General features: G+C 39.2%; 1 pseudogene; it reads right to left on the bottom strand.

The window, feature by feature from the left end:
• Positions 1–1069: 1069 nt before the first annotated feature.
• LOC141436527 (uncharacterized) lies at positions 1070–22380 on the bottom strand (annotated as a pseudogene).

Below are 22380 nucleotides of genomic sequence, written 5' to 3' on the forward strand. Positions count from 1 at the left end.
GCTGGATCTAGGCGACATAAAATGACTTTTTATGCTCTCGTGCATAAAGTAAATGTATAAAGCTAAAAATTAATCAAATAAATCAATAAAACTAAATATTGATAATTATATTAGGTGGAATGCATGAAAAACAAAAGGTACTGCAGCAACAACAATCGAAATACTCTTGCAGCGTTGTAATGCTGCAGTCTGCAGTACCTAGTAAGTGAACAATATTTCCACTGTTGTTATTTCTTCTCCTCGCAATTGAAACACTAAATCGACGTGTCTATACACCCTCTCGCCGTATCTTAATCTTGATACTTTTAGTACTGATATTTTAAGTGGGGACAAAAATAACAATTAATACTTACCCATAAATTAGACGATAACTTACACATTTTTTCTTTACCTTTACACCCACGACGTACGTAAATATCTGTTTTTATCCCAATAAAGATTTATTAAATTTCACATTAACAAATAAAATATTTCAGTTCATTTCATTTGCAATAACATTTAGCCCTTTTCACTGCTGGCTTTAAATATAAATAAATTCACCGACCTTCCAGTAGAACCGGCAGAGACGAAGTAGCGTTGATTAGATCAATTACTTCCACAATTAAACATATCAACAGATAACGCTACTGAATAACTCTAGGCATCTCTGAAAAGACGTTTATTTTTAGGGAATGCTGTTAATTTATTAGCATTTATCACGTATGGAACCAAGCGAGACTATCATTTATCAATAAATGATCAATAATGCGTTTAATATCCCATTCACTATTTCTTCATTCATTATTCTTTAGTTTAATGGAATGAAGTGAATATAAGACAAACTCAGGTTTTTTAAATCGAGTAAAGTAAGAGCATTCAACAGGTCAAATAAAGTTAATTTCTCATGACGTGAGAGGTGGCTTAACTCTTACTGTTTAAAAGATATTTAATCAATAACTAATTAATTATACGCAGTAAAAAGTGTAAAAGTTGTTAATTTATGTTATGTATCACCTTGCTGGGGGTCTGCTTACATTGACGACTTTACTTTAAGGAATAGGTCACTAAGTTTAGGTAATAAAACACAATATACAAATCAGTAGACTTTAATATGATGTAATTTTGAAAAAAATACAGTCAACATCCCAATACGGACGCGAACTTTGAGCTTAATACACGAATACATTTAGTGGTACGTTACGTATATTCACAACACTATTTATTGAGAGCTAATAGACTAATCATTTACGGTAATCCAACTGATATGACATCAATTTCCATCTTTGGCAGTTACTTCGAGTATTGGTCTGGCTGCCTTTTGTTCATACAACGGGCACGAACACTAACTATGGCGGAAAGAAAAAATATGGCGCCTCCTGCGCTGCCGAGTAACCGAGGTTATTCTTAAATAAAAAAATAACACTAAGTAGTCTATGATTACGTAAACATTAATTAACGACTAACATAAATTCTAACTCCTAGTGATTTAAAACTAATACTGAGACACCAAAAACGACTTTACATGGAACATCACACATACGTATCATATTTATATATACTTATATAGAGACCTACACATTTTTTTTTTCGTTTTCTTTTTTTAACAACGCTCTGTACAAACAATTAAGATTTAGTTACGTATTCGTTACGTTTAATATATATAATGTATCAGGTATATATAAAGTCGTAGACGTAAATATGATGGATTCATAAAATATGGATCAAAAATCGTGGGCGGATTATTAAATGTTACATAACAATTACAAGTCAAATGGTGAGTTGGAGAGGTGTTGGCATGCTAGAGATTACTGCAGGGCTCGGAGCTTCCCTCTCTAACTGAAACGACAGTTTGAAAAGAGACGAAAGCTGCCGTAACCCCTAGCACGTGACCACCTAAGGAATTGGTATAATTTTTATCCACAAAATTGTGTTCAAACGCTGCCGCTCCACGAACCATTTCCTCACATAAAGACTTTCCAGTTACCCAATCACAGCCAAATCGTATAATAAACGTTCCAAAAATACTTTTTTTTACCCAGTAATTGGAAATGGCGAGCGACACGCGTTTCCCGCAAGCTAAATGCATGGACTAGCTTAGGCGATAGCACTCGCGAAAAACGTATCGCTGAAGTTGCTAATTATTAAAATTCTACAAAAATATAAATGACTACCCAAGCACCATGGTTTTAAACAGGCATGAGATCAAACTAGGAAACTTTCTAAATACGTACGGAGATTCGGATTGTGGGATTAAAAAACTATTCTACTGGAATTTCGGTTATGTTGGCGCCTAGTCGTTGTGTTATCAGACTTATTACTAACTTAAATTGCCGAAACGAATTTACAAGGGCGTTTGTGAACGACAACATACTCCGTGACTTTTTCAATTTCTTAGCCGTGAATGGTTACTAAAATTCATTCACAAAGAAAAGTTTACAATGCTATAACATCTAAGATAGGGACAGAGTCCAGCTATTTTCTCTTATTCGGCTGATTTTTATTTCGCCAGCGAAAATTATGATTGAACAATATTTGACTACCCATGTTGTCTTTTTCGCACTTTAGTTAGAAATGAGCAAGCGGAACGAAGTATGCAAGTCCAATATCTCACGTTAAAGTCCGGAGTAGGTGTCGACGCCACGTTAACACTAAACTACACTAATAGAAACTTAAATTTGCAAAGTACAACCTACAAATAAATTGGCTTATGCTTTACAGTTCCACCTTACATTAAGGAATGATGTACAGCGCCTAAACCTACGCGTCCTAAATGCCGATCCATACAAAAATAGTTCAAAAACCCTGTCGACCTTGACAATTTTACGCAGCACCATTGAACACTTAATCATAATAAATTCGAAACTAATTTAGACGAGTCTGAAGTCGGCATGTTCCCGCGGAAGTTGAAGCCATCATCGAAGCCGCCTCGCGCTCGACTAGTCGTCAATAAAAGCTTTAACTTTCGCTTTGAGCTCCACAACCGCTTCAGAGTCATGTACCGTCAAGTCGGATTTCATCAAACATTGTCAAGTGCGTTCAAAAAGACTACAACAACCCTTCACATTAAGTACATAAGTACACTAATTTTTAGTCAGACAAGGTATAAGGTCTCCGCTTCCGTTAAAACGGAGCAACGTAAGATGTGAAAAATCGACCAATATTAGTTTTAAATCCGTCAACGCTTCTCGTATAGTGTGATGTTATTGATCGATCGATCAAGCCTTTGCATCGCTCCATCTCGACGGAACCACATCCTTAACTTCGTTCAAGACTCTGTATTAGTCGTGAGAGAATATCAAAAAGATGCCGTATATTTTGCGCCGTCCGTGAAAATTTTAAAGCGGTGTTATTTTGAGATTCCAAATAGTTATAATAATTGACATCATTCATTATCATGAGCGGCGCAAAACGCATGGCACCGTTAAAGCGTTTTGAACCGAAAGTTTTGAGCTCAAAGGACCACATCACTCATTAAATGCAACGAAAACTTAACAGTTTATGTAGATGATTTGGTATTTTTTTAATTAATAGCCAAAAAGCAAATGCCACCAGAAAGTTTTCAAAATGAACTAGAAATTAACACTTTTTTTAATGAGGGTCGCTTAGGCAAAATATCGCATACGGAGTTAATATCGTGAGGTAAATTTGACGATAGTCTTGCTTGCGATTGGCTCATTCGCTTAATTAGCCAATCACAAACAGACACAAATGTCAGAGTTGACAAACGGACCACACATAACTAGCGCCAAGTCTCAATACATATTTTATTTAGCTAGGCGGCATTGACATTAAAACTAAGACTAAATACTTGTACTGTTGTAAATGTTTGATATTCCTCAGATTATTGACAGTACACATCTACTTTGATACCAGTGGCCCATAACTTTCGGCTCTCAAACCTGCAACTGACGCGTCACTGAACCAATAGTATTACCTTGTTAACCAGTAGTTCGACTGTTCGATATGACCGTTCTGATAAATCGATATAAATCGAAACCACATAATGGATTGATCGCTCATTCGGTTCAGCTTGGCGTCTGTGTTTTATATAAAGATAATATCGTATACCGTTTCGATGAGCATTCGTTGTCAAGCCAGTTTCATATTATACACAAAGCTGGGACGCGGCTGCCTAACCTTGGGACTGTCCTTTGTTACTACGGGAAACATTTCCGGATATTATCAACTAGGATGTCTTACGGGGAAGGATATAACAATAATTTACACCATACTTTAGACCAATACTGTTGACATATAATAACAATTTGTGAGTGTAATACAACACTGAATACTTGCTAGGTTATGGCCAATTTGAATCTTATTATAAAACATCAAATAGTGAATGTTATTTGTATACATGGAATTAATACAATTATATCCTAGTTCGCTGGAGACAGTTCCTCAGAACTTGTTACACCATTTTTAAGTTCGTTATAATCTGACAAGTAAATACTAATGACAAACCTTGTGATACATGTACAAAGGCAAACTTGTCTCTTTAAGGAATAACTGCCAGTCAATCTTAGTGGACAACAGGAGCGTTTTGAATCTTCCTTTTTTCTTGTTTATTTTATTTTTGTTGTTATTTTTTTATTCAATTTCCAGACTTGCTTTTTTGCCTGCTTTACTTACATCGTGCAAATAAATCGATGCTGAATCGATGCCGCCTCACGTACATTGTAGCGATTACATTAGACAATTATCATTCATCAGACAATAACGAACTTAAAACTATGATTAAAAAACTGGAGCTAACTGAAGATGGTGAACAAGTGTATTTATCCGAAAGTAATTCTAATTGCATGGGCGTAAGAATGAAGACTATTGGAAGATAAATTCCTGTATGTATACGCTTGTTTGTTTGTTCACCACTAAGTTATATCATTAATGTTAGGCCGTCATAATTTCGATGTCGACACAGGTATTAAACCTTAACGTTGGCTTGTTCATGTGGAAATTCAGTGAATTAGCAATCAGCTGTAGGAGAGATGAGAACAGGTATTGTTAATGAAAAATGAGTCTAGAACATAAATAATGTCGCGTAAGTATATCAAATCGAACGTTAACTTTCAGGGCGGGTCATATCAAGAAGTTGAAAGAGTAGCAGAAGAAAGGGATAAGTAGTAATTACTTTAACAAGATGCAGCTCTTTAATTTTGATGATGATATTAAATCATTCTGTATTGTGTATTGGATAACGAACAAGCTTGTGCCTTGCTGATTCGCGACCACACGAGAAAGTGATTTGGTTAGCACACGTCCCAGGCTACCAAACTAGAATTGTTTCAATAGAAATCAAAAAGAACATTCTAGCAGTCTTTATCGTGACAAGCGTTCTAACCTCGTCAATAGTCCGTGTCGTACTCACCAGCACCAATATCAGCCATAACAAAGCGTGCATATATATCTGACAGGACTCTATCTGTAGGGCCACATGTCAGATATTTTTGCATGTTCCGCTGAGGCAGTATTGCAGGTACTACGCACTACGAAATGACAAGCAACAGGATTAGATTCCTAGCCCCAGCTTAATATTCCAATGTCGACGCTGCTGTGGTGGTTTTAGTTTTAATAGTCTTCATTGTTACGTCCAAAAGGTTTTACATTGGTCTTCGTCGGTACATGTGCATGACCGGTAGTTGGGCCCGCACAAAGGACAGTGCACGTGCAGCTGCAGTTTACTTGTGTTCCAGATGGTGGGGGTGCACGTGTGGCGGCGGGTGGTGGGGGTGCATCAGCGGCGGCGGGCAGGGCGGGCAGGGCGGGCAGGGCTGGCAGGGCGGGTAGGGCTGAGGGTAGTACGGCTGCAGCGGCGGCGCGAACTCCGCGCCCTCCTCGTAGCTCACGTACCCCATTCCACTCATCATGCCCAGCATGCCTGGAATACACGTTGCGTTAAAAATCCAGATATACTGCTGGGTGTCCCAGAAACCAACGACAAACCGTTGAGAGCTGATAGAGCAGCTTAAAAGCTATCGATTTAATCCCCATGTATTGTGTTGTTTAATACAGCAGTGATAAAAACAATGTGGAACCAGGTCCCAAGATACAGTCTCAGTCTAGTTTAGGATCCCCTGTAATTATTCATTGTAATCTGCTGGTGTTATAATAAACATTTTTTCATTTCATTCTCATTTTCTAAGGTCTAAGATTTTTTTCAACAGTTGACGTCTACGCGTCTTCCGATTGACGACGACCTAAGGGCTGTTTCACCATCCATTTAATTAATTTTATTTGACGGATAAGTGTAATGCCGTCTCCGTCTGTTCGAACAAAATAAACAGAGACGGCATCACATTTATCCGTCAAATAAATTTAATCAATAGATGGTGAAACAGGGGGTTAGTGTCAAGCTCTGTGGTGTCAAGATACAAATCGGTATCTTACCGGGCTCGTCGACGGGGTAGTAAGGCAGCGGATAGAGCGGCGGCGGGTACGGCATGTAGGGCAGCGGCAGCAGCGCCGGCTCCTCCTCGTAGCCCGCCGGCGCGCCGCGCGGCTCCGGGTGCGAATTGCGTCTGTGAAACAAGTCTCATAACTAAACGGCTCGTTTACAGATAAAGATAAAATATTATAGAGTCGTGTTCAGATGTTTTGTGATCAAAGTTTTGCTTATGTGGTCAAGTTATGATAACATTTTTTTTATGTTACTAGCTAGCTGTAGCTGCATACCAGCGATTGCCCATCTTGAAGTATTGCCCCTTGACACAATAGCGATCACCTATAGTAAAAACTAAACTAACCTTAGTTATTAGGTTTTGTAAGTAAGTTAACTATGGACCTCGTAGTTGTACGAAATAAAAATATTTATTATTAATATTTACATAGTAGGCTTCTGTAGGCCACTTCAGAACAGAGCCCGTATTGTCTTTCTAACGCGCTGACGTACGCGATTGCATTTACCATCTCTTTCTACCCTCTTCTTATGCCGTGTGACAGAAAGAAGCGGTGAAAACGATTATGATTCTGAGAGCTAATAGACAATGGCGCCTCTGTTCTACATAAGGAAGATCTCAAAACAACTACAGATGCAGAAAGCATAATAATCATAATGTCTCAAAAAAATATTCATTTCGGGATAGCTTAGTATCAATTTATCAAATCGACCACCTAAACTTATCCATCCAATTTTTATCCACGAGCGATGAGCGAGAAGCGAGCAGAGCGAGTAACTAGAAACGAGTGGGCGAGCAGTGAAAAGCGAGTGTTCGAGCACGACGGGCGATTACTCGCTCCACTCGCTCGAGCCGGGCGGCCGCCAAGCTAACAGCGCTGAGCGAGTATCGCTGAGCTAGTTTTATAGCTCAGCTAGTTTTATAGCTCTTGTCGCTGCGACAAAAGATGTAAGAGCGAGTTCTCGCCGGCAGTGTGAACCGCCAGCGATCAACTATTAATATATATGTCTCTTTTACTCACACAGGATCTTATACCTTTTGTTCGTTTCTTGAGCGAGAAAATAGTCGATAGCCAATCGTTTCCTCGCCGGCGGTGAGACAACTGCCTTAGTGTTATTAATGCCACTGGTGGCTGATATTTACCTGTTATTTTGCCCCTTGTTATTCGCCATGTTGTTGCTATTGTTGTTGTTATGCGGCTTGTTGTTGTGGTTGTTGGGCCCGCCGCCATCTTGGTTGCCACCGCGCTTGAATCTGTGGACAAAACCATTTACTTCACACACTATACTCTATTTGTTCTAACATGATTAAAATGACACATGATTATTATGTAACTTTTTAAGGCGGCAACTATTTTTTTATTTTTTCCAACAGAGATATAGTAAAACGTTTTAAACTTTCGTGATTCTCACTCATAGTCAAAATACCACAAACGGGACTTATCACGGTAAATATTACTTGTATAATAATAGCGTGATAAGTCCCGTTTGTGGTATTTTGACTAAGAGATATAGTAATGCTTGAAAAAATGAAATCGCATGAAAACTGCTGATTGATCGAATATTTGAACTCTACAGAGGTGAGGGTTATCGGTAAAAATAAAAGAGGTAAAATAAACGAACTTATAGTCTGTCAAAAAAGAGAAGAAATTAAAAAGTGGCAGCACTGTAGTGTCATCCCTTTCAAACCCTGTCAAACCAAAAATGGAGGACCACTACAGTGTTGCCACTTTTTAATTTCTTCTCTTTTTTGACAGACTATATTATTAATTTGCAAGATTGTTCGTCAGAGTCGGATTGTGACACTGTAGAACTGCGAAGTGTTGAATAAATTATATTTTATAATTCAAATAAGACTTTTAGTTTAATTTAAACCAACAAATAATGCTATTGCCACTTTTAGCACTAGGTACATGCAAATTAATGCAAAGTATCGATAGTTTGCGTAACAGTAGGAGGGACTCCAGCTACGTCAGTTTGGCATCTGTCATTTGAATCATGTTAGAAAAAATCCACATACTAATATTATAAATGCGAAAGTGTGTTTGCATGTTTGTGTGTTTGTCCGTCTTTCACGCCGTAACGGAGCGACGGATCGACGTGATTTTTGGCATAGAGATAGTTTATGGGCCCGAGAGTGTCATAGGCTACTTTTTATCCCGGAAAAATGCACAGTTCCCGAGGGAACAGCGCGCGATAACCGAATACCACGCGGGCGGTGCCGCGGGCAAAAGCTAGTAGAATATAATTCAGCATGCGGTCGCAGCTTGGAACCCGTTAAAGATCTCTATATCTCGTAGGAATTTCCCAAAAAAACTATTCTGTAAGTAAACCGCAATAGGCCCTTTGGCACGTCTACCAGCACTATCGGAAAGACTATTATTGCCAAGAAGGAAGCGCTGCAAGAAACTTGGCACTTGGCAGTCTTTTTTTTTCTTAAAACCAATTATGTATTAGCTGTAGAATGTTTTAGACTATCGCGGTCATTACTAATTTAATGATTTAAATTCGGGTTTCGTTCCGCGTACCATACTGTGTGACACTGATACTGACGCGTAATACGCGTATTTTGCCGTAACTTTAAAGCGAGTTTGAGTTCCAGTAGTAGTGGGCAACTTGCTAGGAGGGTAGATCGGTCACGTCCGATTTATTTTTCTGACTGACAGTTATACCAGCATACCCGCAATTCTCCGGTCGTCTCGTGATCATGGCGCATGCAACTGTGCCGAAATATCGAGCTTCTCTAAAACCAAGGTACGCAGAACAAAACCCGAATTTAAATCATTAAATTATGTATTTGTTGTATTAATAAAACCGTTTCTTGTTATCATTATCGAGAATTATATTTAATAGTATTTTTAGCCATGATTAACTCCATGGTACCTATTGTCTTTTAGGCAAAAATAAAATATATGTGGGTACTTGGGGAGTTAGTGACAAATTAAAACGGTGGTTGTGGTTCGTTAGTCTAACAACTGGTAGCATGGTGTACGGTTGTGTCACTCTGAAGATGAGCTCTGGTTGAGTTCGAAACGCGTCAGTGTAGTGTGGTGGTGGTGATAGATGGGTTTGTGTGATTTGTGTGTGTTCTTACAGTGTGGAGGTGGAGGAACTGCATGAACACGCATATTTTGCATAAACTTAGCTATCGTAGGGTCGCGGGTGAGCAAGGAAATTCTTTTAGTTCATTGATATGGACCTCCGCAAAGTAACGCCTGATTCAATAAATTCTTTTAGGCAGCCTAATATGAACATTGCAAGTAACAAAAGCTTGTAACTAAGAAGCGTGGGCAGCGGGTGGGTATTGGGTACTGACCGTGGGCCCAGCAGTGGGCGCTGGCCGTTGCCCTTGTTGGGCGGCGGCTTGTCCCCCGGCTTGTGCTTGTGGTCGTGGGCGCCGTTCGGGGGCCCGCGGTCCTGCAGCGAAATTTGCTGCATGTCCTGATAATGGAAGAAAATTTACAATGGCGATTTTTTTTTAACAATTCACGATTATAATATACAGGGTGATTCAGGAGACGTGAGCAGCACCAACCCTGCCAGATTCATTCAGTTAAGGCTATACTATATCGTACAGTCAAGTGTAAAAATATGAACTTATTCAGTTTCAAAAATAAGTACCGCACTCTTATTCCGACGCAATAAGGCCGTAGTAACATATTTTTGAGTGGTTCGATCGAATAGATACTTTACTTATTTTCGCACTTGACTGTACCAGAGATTTACGTTATCTTTTTTTTTTAATCGCACCGGGACCTCATTGAAGGTAACCAATACATAGATTAAAACGAAAAAGATACAAGTATCAGAAGAGGAACTTGACCCATTCCTTACCCCATCAATGCCCACTGAAATTCTTGTCTACGGCTCAGTTCATTCTAATCTAAATAAATTAGAATTGACGTTTTTGGGAATAAAAACCATGGAGCGCAGCATGCTAGGGTTAAAACTCACGGATCAGACCCGGAACACCGCCCTGCGCTCCATGACTCGAATCACTGATAAAAATCGAACGGCGTCTAAGCGGAAGTGCTTCCAAGCTGACCATGTTTGCCGCATGCCGGCCGAGATAACCACCAAGTGGACGTCCACCAACTCGAAAAGGCAAACCGAGACGGCGATGGCGGTATGAACTGGATGCTTCTAGAAGAACTGGCCCTTGTATGCAGTGGAGAGAGTGGTGTCGGGGGAATACCTTTGCTCAATAGTGGGACAGAATAGGCTAATAATAAATTAATAATAGTTACTTGAGCTAAGTCCCGCGGCGAATAATGGCGTTGCGGCGGCCCGTAGGCGGCCCACATGCACTCCACGCCCAAGTTGAAGTAATACCGCAGCGTCGGGATGTCTGTAGGACAGTTCATTAGTAATAGTCAGATTTTATTCGCAGCATCACACGTGTAAGAACCTCAAACTCCTGTTTCAATAGGTTTCATTGAGGGCTATCGAAATTTATCTCACTAGATGGCGCACTGTTACGTGAGGTTTTTAAGTATGGCTTTCAAAGTCTGTTATTACGGGCGTGAAAACAAAGTTTAGATTAAAATCATATTTAATACACCTTAAAACCGTACCATAAAAATATCGAGCATGCCACAGTGTTGCATAGTCCCCGTTTTGTTCGGAAAAAAGGGAGGACAAAGGTTTCCGAAAGACAAAACTGTCTCAAAACACAGACATTCATTGACCCGGAACGCGTATTTGCCATAATTAATTACAGATATTGCAAAATATTCACAAAATTATTCTAATTTTAAATAAACCCGCGTAGCTCACCCAAAAAGCTCCTTCGAAGGAACTATTGCGTTTTTTTTTCGCACTACTTCCTTCACCAAAGATGAATGAAGAACTGCGTTTATTTTTTCGCCCTTGTTCCTTCGCAAGAGCTGAAGGTGCTACTGCGAATAAACTAGCCCAAGGTGTCTGATGAAAACAGGGGCCTGGCAGCAATACTCACCATTCATTGGAAGATCGGCTCCATTGGGCTGCACGCTTTTGTTGACATGGGGGTTAACCGGCGGCGGCGGCGGCGGCGGCGGGGGGGGGCGAAGCGCACCACACGAGCGACTTGACGCCGCACGCGCCGTACCCGTACGGAGCGTTCACGTTCATCGGGACGCCTGCACACAATAAAAACACGTTTATTAGGTAAGTATGCAAAATTAAAAAAAAAACCTTTAAAGATCAAGTCAAAAATGTTTTGCCGTCGTATTTTGTCGGATAAGTTCGTATTTATCTTCTTTCTCAATTAGCCGCAGTAAACTTCGGTTACCTAGTTGAGAAAGCAAGATAAATACGAACTTTTGCGATAAAATACGATGACAAAACATCCATAGGTACTAATATTATAAATTAATTAAGAAAACTTAATTGATTCCTTTGTGTTACGAAAGTTAGTCATACAAACAATATGGGTAACTTTCATAACACAAAGGAATCAATTCAGTTTTTAGGGTTCCGGAGCCAAAATGGCAAAAACGGAACCCTTATATAGTTTCGCCATGTCTGTCTGTCTGTCTGTCCGTCCGCGGCTTTGCTCAGGGACTATCAATGCTAGAAAGCTGTAATTTTGCACGGATATATATGTAAACTATGCCGACAAAATGGTACAATAAAAAATTCAAAACAAATATTTTTTAGGGTACCTCGCATAGACGTAAAGTGGGGGTATCGTTGGATAGGTATTTTAAAACCGTTAGGGGTTTGCTAAGACGATTTTTCTAAAAATTCAGGATGGTAGTAAGTATATCAAACTTACAAGGAAAACTATAGTGGCTAAGTTTTCTTGAGAATTATTAGTAGTTGAAGAGTAAATAGCAGCCTAAGGTATAAAATATACATAAACTTGAAATATTCCGTATAAAATACGAAATCCTTAGTAAAATATTACTTAATTTTTTCGTAATGGCTACGAAACCCTATTTTGGGCGTGGCCGACACGCTCTTGGCCAGTTTTATTATAACTAAAGCCCTTAACTACGTCCATTTTTTTTTATTCACCCAAATAGGAACTAACTTGGTACCCACTCTACAAGGATCGCACCTACTTCTTTACCTAACCTAATAACAGGCACACACCCAAGCGTACACTTTTACGCTATCAAGTCAAAAGTATACAAAGACGAGAAAATAAACATTTAAAACATATGAATTAGACACTCACCCTCGCCACTTTGCTCGTTTGTTTCGATCGTTTGCTTTGGCTCGTTTGCGTTCATGGCGAAGCACGAAAGTAAACTGGGTGGTGGATATCCCGCTCAACACATTATAAATGAAACTAACCAATTACTTAATTAGCTGACTATTTTACACCGTGATTAAGGTAAGTACACATCATTAGATAATGCATTATTAATTAGAAGGGAAATTATACAAATATTATATGTAATTAATTATAATCTGTTTGTATCCGGTTTTGGTGACGTATTTAAATTTAATTTGTTTTAGTGCCAAAGTAGTTTTTTTTTTGTTGACAAATATTAAATGTTAATAACTTTCGGTTAAGTTTCTTGCGACGCATTCTTCTAGAAATAAAAAAATGCTTTTTGCGGCCTACATAAGTACGAAAAAAGAATAAGTAAAAATAGAAAGTTTTTTTTTTATTTGATATTCCCTGAACCCAGAACTACCTACTGATCCGATTCTGATAATTATTTCACAAAAGGAAAGCTTCAGTAGGTATTTGAGATACACAGGCTTTTTATCAAGGGAAAGCATATCGAAAATCCTATAATTTGAACAAGATAACTTGTCTGGTTTAATATCATGCATTAAAAGTTAAGTTTCGCACCAGCTGGTAATTACTTGCCAAGTGAACTGTCATAGAGAACTGGTTAGACAGGAGGCTGTTTCACCATCCATTGATTAGTGTTAACTGGCGGTTAGGTGTGATGCCGTCTCTATTTGTTTTGTTCGAATAGACGGAGACGGCATCACATTTAACCGTCGGTTAACGCTAATCAATGGATGGTGAAACAGCCCCTTAAGGTTCAAGAATTGTTATGAGACTTAGAAAGAGAGAAGAGTCTAAAAACAGAGTTCAGTGCACATAAACGAAAACCTGTTTATTCGTGTGAGGACCACTGTCTCCGTAAGTATTTTGTAGGTACTTCTATTATCAGCCTTTCTTGTATTTATAGTACATTGTGCATTAAGGGGCGTAAGAAGGGGATTACTAACGAGAGTATGTTAGATGTTAATGACTCAAGTTTGTAATCCCCTTGAGGCTCGTGATACACAATGATTTTTATCACATTGCGAGGAAAAAAATGCAAAAAAAAATATATTTTGTGTCCACACACTTCACAGCTCGGCAAAAGAAAGGCGCTAAAACAACTGAATAAAATAATGGCGACCCGCCAATACGAGGGGCTACTACAAAATTCGAAAATCGAAGTACGTATCGTACCGTCCCTAACGAACGATATGAACTTCGAATTTCGTAGTAGCCACCCTGATTGTCACTTTTTTCGAGTTAAATGACAAAGTTTGATATTCATAAATCAAAAATTTGACTTGGGCGTTATTTCGAAAAATGTGGTATTTCGGGAACATGATATTTACGGCGCAGCCAGTAGCGAGTGTATTAGTTACCGGAGTAGGTGGTGATGGGCGTGTTGTTGGGGGTGGCGATGCGGCCGGGGGCGGGGCCGGGGGCGGGCGCGCCGCCCGGCGACGACAGCGCGTGCGCACCCATGTCTCCTGACGCCTGCGAATTATTTACACTGGATTACTATACGATATGATTAGCTGATGAAGGATAAGATGAGCGAAACAGTCGATCGGCTCGCAGCTGCGTCTTTAGCCCATGTAGCGCCCGTGTGCAATTATTACTTCAGCGCCATCTAGGAAGCGCGCGGTAGTTTGTATTTTCGATACGTAGTAAAGAAACTGTATTTTAAAGTAACTGTTTTTCGAAACTATTCCTTGTCAAGTAGCTGTTACGTTACGTTCCAGAAAAACTACCTCACGACCCAGCTCTAAGTTTCCACCAGACATGTAAGTATGTGTTGCGAGGAATGTACATGAACCTGAACCAATAGAAACGTTTCATTAACCTATCCTCGCACAGCACATCTCTGGTGGAAACAGCTGAGCGGAGCGAGGCGACGTAAATGAAGGGGTTCTATTTTTTGCCGCTGATAACATGTATGAAGGGAATAATGAAAGTGGACGAAGCGAAACAAGTATGTAAGGATCGTAGCAAGTGGAACGAAGTGGTCTCTGCCTACCCCTACGGGAAAGAGGCGTGATTATATGTATGTATGTATGTATAACACAAAAGGCGACTAAGGGTAAGGGACCACATGCTCACTCTGGGCAGCAGTGCTCTATATTGTCAAGTACGAGCTCCGGACTCCAGCTCTGCGGAGTGGAAGGCAAGGGGAAATATTACATTATTTTCGCAAGAAAATCGTCATGAAGGTACACTACTGATGCTCATCAGACGACCACGATCAATCTGTCAGGAGTGTAGCGATTTAGAAAAAGAGATATAAATATTATTATAGAATTAAGAAATTTAAATGTTGGCTCAAAATAAATTATCTCAGGTGAATTGTTTACAAATAGGGTTGACTACGGAACTGTTTTTAAGGAACCCTTATAGTTTCGCCATATGTCCGTCTGTCTGTCTGTCCGCGGCTTAGCTCAGAGACAGTTTTGTACTAGAAAGCTGTAATTTAGCATGAATATACATATCAGTCATGTCGACATAGTAAAATAAAAAAATAAAAATTACGGTACCTCCCATAGACGTAAAGTGGGGGTGTTTTTTTTCTCTACTAACCCTATAGTGTGGGATACCGTTGGATAGGTCTTTTAAAACCATTGTGGGGTTGCCATGACAATTTTCGATCAGTGATCTGTTTGCGTAATATTTTTTTATGAGAGGGAGGCAAACGAACACCGCTGCCCATGAGTACCAACTAACACAATACGAAATCCTTAGAAAAATATTACTTGATTTTTTCGTAATGGCTACGGAACCCTATGTTGGGCGTGTCCGACACGCTCTTGGCCGGTTTTTCTGAGTCTGTAATTACTAATATCTAAAAGAGCGCCTAGGCGGCTAAGGGCAGGCGGCGGGCGTGTTACCTGCGGGGTGTGGTCTCCGTTGGCGGTGTGGGGGGGTGCGCGTGGTGCGGCGCGTGCGCGTGCGCGAGGTCGTGCGCCGCGGCGGCGGCGGCGCCCGGCCGGCAGTCTACCATCAGGGGCAGCGCGTCGACTTCAACCTGCAACAACGGCGCACATCAACACATCTCATCAGTGGCGCAGCTCTCAGGGCCCAGGGGCTACGAAAATCGAAGCTCGTATTGTGCCGTCCCTCTCATTCTAGTATTAAATAATAAGCGTCAGTCAGCGGGATGGCAAGATACAAAGTTCGAGTTTTGCACATCATAGTATAGAGCCTAGTGATGTAACGAATGTCATTTTTTGAACATTCGCGAATGCGAATATCTGCTACCGACATTCGTGAATGCGAATGCGAATATTCAGTTTTTCGTTTTGGCGCCAAATTATCTGCGGCAGTCTCGTTCGAACGAAGTGCGTTCCGTTTGTACTTTGTTCCGAGAATTACCCAGTTTATACGAACGCATCGCAAAGTAAATAAATTTGGTATTATCCAAATGATTAAGTGAAGACTGTTAATGTGATTACGAGATTATTAACCTATCTATTAAGTTATTAACCTATCTATTATCTAATAATTGTATTTTTTTCTGATATTCATATTCGCCAAACATTCGCAGAAATTTTGCGAATGCGAATGCGAATATGCGAATATTCGTTACATCACTAAACTAAAGGCTCTATTAGAGCCTGTTTCCCAACTTCCCAACTCACAGCTGTTCAATAATAAAGTTCCATAGGATATGAAAATGTCACTCATTTATATATCCCGTTATCAAGCGGTTAGTTTGGTGGTTATATAGCAATGTGCAATACAAACTATCAAAGTCTCGACATTGTAGCTATACAGGTTGATTGGTTATTGAACACATTGCTTTTAAGGGCGTGTAGGACTTATGTGCAGCAAAAACGGTCATCCGAAAATTTTTAGTTTTGAGACTTGCGATTTTAAGATTTTTCACAAAACTGCCGTCAGGTGAAGAAAAGATTTGTAAAAAAATTGAAAATACAATATATCATTATTCTTTTTTTATTTTCCGATGACTGAAATGTCAATAATTGTATTTCATGGTAAATAACTAAAAAAGAAACACGAAATTTCATGTTATTCAGCAAAAACCGCTCTAAAAAGGTCCAAAAAAGTTGTCACTTCTTTACAAGGAAATAATTAAATAAATAAAAAGTATGACACCCAACGTACAAACTACTGAAAAAACTTCTTTCATGCATGACCTTTCTAATGAGACTAAACATTATTTAAAAAACAAATAGTTTATTTAAGTAATAGACCCGGATTTAAGTTTTTAATATTGACTTTGATTTCTAGTGTATTCATTAAGTCTCCCATTAAATGTTGTCACGAGTTTTAAGAAATGTGTCATTACTTAAATAAACTATTTGTTTTTTAAATAATGTTTAGTCTCATTAGAAAGCTAATTAATCACAGAAGTTTTTTCAGTAGTTTGTACGTTGGGTGTCATAATTTTTTTTTTATTAAATTAGTTCCTTGTAAAGAAGTGACTACTTTTTTGGGCCTTTTTCGAACGGTTATTGTTAAATAACATCAAATTTCGTGTAGCTTTTTTAGTTATTTACCATGAAATACAATTTTTGACATTTCAGGCATCGGAAAATAAAAAAAGAATAATGAAATATTTTCATTTGTTACAATTTTTTTCTTCACGTGATTCGGCAGTTTTGTGAAAAATCTTAAAATCGCCAATATCTCTGAAACTTAAAATTTTCGGACATGTAATTTTTTGCTGCAAATAAGTCATACTATACACCCTTAAAAGGAATGTACTCAATAACCAATCACCCTTTTTTTATTGATATTGCACATACTAATGTAAGGTAGCCACCAAACTGGCCGCTTGATAATGGGGTCTACTCATTTAATACAATAATTGATAAGACACATCGGGTGCCATCAGTATATTCTGATTGAGATCAGACTTTTCCCAATTGAAAACCATAAAGCACTACATCTGTAATCGTTATCTCTTGTAGGTATAATTGAACTTTACAGCGCATTGGTTTTCACCGTAACGCTGTAATTTTTTTATTGATAAATAATTAATAATTTGATTGGTCGATTCGGGACCTAAAACGTTTGTATTTTGTATCATTTTGTCGTATCATATCTCCGTCGCGCTGCACCGACGCGTATCAAGATCGCAAGTGTGGACGCAAAAACAGCGCGATCATGCGGCGCGCCGTATCTGCAGGGCTACTACGAAGCTCGAAACTGGAAGTTCGTATCGTACCGTCCCTCTCGCTCTCGTATTAAATAGTATAAGTGTCAGAGGGACCGCACGACACGAACTTCGAGTTTCGTAGTAGCCCTGCTGATCGCTATCGATCGCGATCGGATACGCGTATCAAAATCGGTAAGTATGGACGTGTTTTGATACTGTATCACGATACGAAGTTATGATTTAATACGCGATACGCCGTGATCGCTCTCGAGGCGGTTTTTCCTCGGTCATCAAAGGGGATACGGATAGCGTCCACACTTATTGATACGGCGTTATGATACGATACGGTGCTACGCTACCGTTAGTATGGACGCATTTTTTCACGCAACGATGCTAGTGAGTAATACGTAGTGCCCAAAGTGAGCGTCCATACTTAGGTAGGATACGCGAGCTCGATACGATACGCGTGATCGTGATCGGCAAAATGATACAAATGTGGACCCAGCTTTAGCTACACTACACTACGCTTTTAAGTAAACTATTAACACTAATAATTACCAATTCTACAAAGATAATGTGGCAAGCTCGTAAGAGAAAGCACCGACTACCTGGTGGAATCCATCCATACTAATATTATAAATGCAAAAGTGTGTGTTTGTATGTTTGTCCGTCTTTCACGTCGGACGGCGCGACGGAGCGACGTGATTTTTGGCATGGAGATATTTTATGGGCCAGAGAGTGACATAGCCTACTTTTTATCCCGGAAACAGGGAACAGCGAGCGATAACCGAAATCCACGCGGGTGAAGCAAAAGCAAAAGCTAGTCCAAAACAATCGGGTGGTATTTTTTATAATCGGAATCAAAAATAGGTACTAAATGAAATTAATTCGGATAACTCGCGTCTTAAGTCGAGTTTAGCTCGACATGTTTCGGGCTAATTCATAGCCCTTGTTCTCCGAGAAGAGGAGCTACGAATTAACCCGAAACATCGATTTATACAGATTAATTTCATTTAATATGAGTAAGTCTCACGGTACCAACATATTATACATTATAAAGTGGGTAATAGTATTAGTAAAACTGGTGCCTACATGATGGATAACTTAGTGCGCGTGACAGAAGGCACCGACAGCGACTAAGGACATCGTGTCAAGCACACATGCAGCACCAATTTTTAAACAAGTTCCTATCAGATTAATATGTCGCTAAAGTCGGACTTTCAAGTTTACAGACACGTCTTTTGGCATTATTGTTTTATGACATGCAAACGATTATCAACTCTAGGGTAGTAGACCACATATTTGGCTGATGGTACAGAAACATTTACAACTACAACTACAACTACAATGAGGAGGGAAGGTAAAATGATTTAGAATCCTAAATTTAGTCAAGTGTAATAAGCCCTTAAACTAAAAGTGCCCACTCAAGTTGTTCAAGTTCAAGTGTGATCACTGTTTCTTTAAATAGTCAAAGAAAAAACCAGTAAATTTCTAAACATTTTACATCACATTATTAATAATAATCCAAGTTCTAAATAACCATCTAAACTACAAAAGCACTAAGCTACTAAACTCAAACTACCATTATTAACTAACTACATTGACTAAATAGCTACGATATGGCAATTCACGACTTTTACCAATTTATAAGCACTTCACGTTCCACTCAAGACACCCTTTGAACGAGAAAGGACAAAAACAAAAAATACAAGATTTCAAACATAATTTTAATTAGAACACAAACAAATTGACTTAAAAAACATGGGTGTGTGATTTGCTTATAAATTAAATGGATACCTAAAAGATCTACAATAAAACTGAGTTCGGACTAACAGGTAATGGTTCGAAGTTAATAAAATCCAAGTGTTGATATGTTGTGAAGTTAATGTCGCTTTCAAATTGAGTTATTTCCGTCTCAGGGGTCTTCTCTTCCTTCCACTGCAGTTTAGGAGACTTAGCTTTTTCTGGACTCTTTGGTTCCTCCTTCTTCCGAGCTTTGCTCAGACCCTGCTTGCGGGTGATGTTGCCTGAATGTTGTGAAATGAGGTGAGAATCAAAAGGATAGTTGAAGATTGATTTAGATAAAAGTTTGAGGTGGACATAATAAGTTTGAAGGATAGAGAAGCAATCTGTAGCAAATGTGTAATTCAAAATGGGTAAAATTAATTTTAAGTAGTAGTAGAAAGGAATAATTAAAAACCCATTCTTGAAGAAAAATACGTAAAATTTATGTAATGTATTTAGTTAGGTAGTTACTTTAATCCCTCATCCTCTTACTTTATGAGGAGGCCTGTGCCTGTGGGATGTATATAGGCACAGATGGTGATGAGTTACCATAAGAATATTTATGGGTCACCCAAAAATAATGTTTTAAACATGTTACATAGATTTTTGTAAAATATTGTATTTTGTTACCTTGTAATGCAAATTATTCAATAAATTATCTTATCTTAATAACAATTTATGACTGAAAATTTGTTTCTCCCTCCATCCATCAGGTTTTCCACATTTAATATTAATTGATTCTCAAATGCTAATGAGATATTGCTTCTTTATCAACTTATTAACAAGTTCACATTATATAGACTTTGTCTAAGGTAAAGATACGGAACCTATCTGTTGCAACATTTGGCTTAGTGTTGGCATATGAGCGCTAGCACGAGAGTAACGGTAAGGCGGCGCCCAGGGTCTCGCCTCAGACAGGGGCAGGGGCTCCAATTGTTCAAAGTTCACCACTCTCTTTTCCCCAAGCTCCTCAATATACACCAGGCACGGGCCACCGTCTGGGCGCATCTCTTGAATATGACAGTGGTACGGCACACGCTGATCTGCCTTCATCCTGCAGTAACACTTGACTCCAACTTGCAATGTTGTTCCGTCAGAATATCTTGCACCGTAACGCAACTCTGTAAAACCACACCAACATGTTTACGCGCACAACATGATTGTTATACACACAGGAAGGTGTAATACCTCTTCGTAGTTCGCTCCACACGTCAAATTCTATGTTTCTGTATATGTCTGGGTCCAATGCCTTAGCTACCTTGTATGGGAATGGAGTAATACCATTATCAAGCAAGTCTTTAGCGCTGTTGACGTTGAGACAGTTCATACAGACATTTTCAAGCTGGATCAAGCTTCGGTTGAACACAAAGATGCTTAAAGATTCTTTCAACAGACTAGGCCGTTCTAGATCATCTGTGTGGTGCTTGCATTTCAGAGCAACAGCATTGTTGTTCCTGTCCTTATCATCTTCATTGGCCGCTTCTATGAAAATCTTAGCTCTCTCTTTCTGTTTTTTGCGCCGTTCCACATTCTCAGACATAAAGTATTCAATGTGGTTGGTAGGGACCTTATCATGGAGCATCTTGTCAACAGCATAAGACAAGTCTTTTAATTGGTACACTCCATCATAGAGAATCTCGTAGACAAGAGCTATAATGTGAATAATCAACACACCGTAGCATTGTAAAATGAAATACATGGAACATAAAAGAATGAGCTAGTCAAATAGTATTAAGTAAACAGAAAAATAAGAAAGACTTGGGAGAATTAGGTAAATTGGTATAAGTGGATCTAAAGAATAAATAAAAAATAGAGTAACTTACATTGGCAATATGATGATGTGTTAATAAATTCTTTGGTGTACACCACATCAAAGTGTTTGGTATCGGGTGAATAGAACAAAAAATGGTGTCTCCGTAACCATTGCAAATCTTAGTCTGGGGGCCTTTGTTGGCTTCAAAAATTACGAAATCACGTCTGGAATTAACGTCAATAAAAGCTTTTAAACCTGTAGGTAGACAATAAAAATAATTGAAGGTAGGCGAGACAATCAGATCTTACCTATACAAGTGGCTCATGGCAGATATCTCAATGAGCCCACCCCATTCTGAAGGGTTAGACATCTCTTTAAGATAGTTTTCGAAAGGACAAGTCAACGACTACAACATAAAACACTCAAATTAGGACCAGGATTGCGATAGAAAAATAAAAGTAAGTGAACAAAATGGTCTACCCCTTCGAACAGATGCCTTTGAGAAGCCATAAACTCAACGCAATCCAGCCGGACTTTGTGAAAATACCGCTGCGTGTTGAAGATATTCTCCGAAACTGCCCGGAACAGGCAACTGGAGTCGCGAGCGGTATGCTTTCTGAAAAACCCCATCTCGTCGAGCCAACGATCGGGCTCAGACGAGCGCTTATGGATTTTCCACGGCCCGCGGCACCGTATCGGTGAAGGCGACATTTTATCAACACGGCTAAGGATCTGCTGGTAAACAAAAACAAATGACGTTGACGATAAAAATACAAACATCGCCGTCGCCAACGCAAATAACGCCTGGAATCACCGAAATGCACATAACACAATGCGATCGGTGTATTTTAATCCATATCGTAGCTATTGACTGCAATGGCAAATGGTTGTTTTGCAGTCTACGATATACAACACGTGCAAATTTACAATCGAACGCGCGACGCTAGGTAACTATTAAAACACTTACCGAAATAGTTTATCCCAACAGTCAGCATCAGTGTTTACGCTGTATTTGTTAATATGGAATTGTTTTTTGACAAAAACGGAATGGAAATCGCACGTGCCGAAAGCAAACCGTCAGAGGCCGGCGGGAAGCAAAATCAAAATAGCATTTTTGCGACAATGTTACCACAAACAAA

This window comes from Choristoneura fumiferana, chromosome 16, assembly GCF_025370935.1.
Source record: "Choristoneura fumiferana chromosome 16, NRCan_CFum_1, whole genome shotgun sequence".
NCBI lineage: Eukaryota > Metazoa > Arthropoda > Insecta > Lepidoptera > Tortricidae > Choristoneura > Choristoneura fumiferana.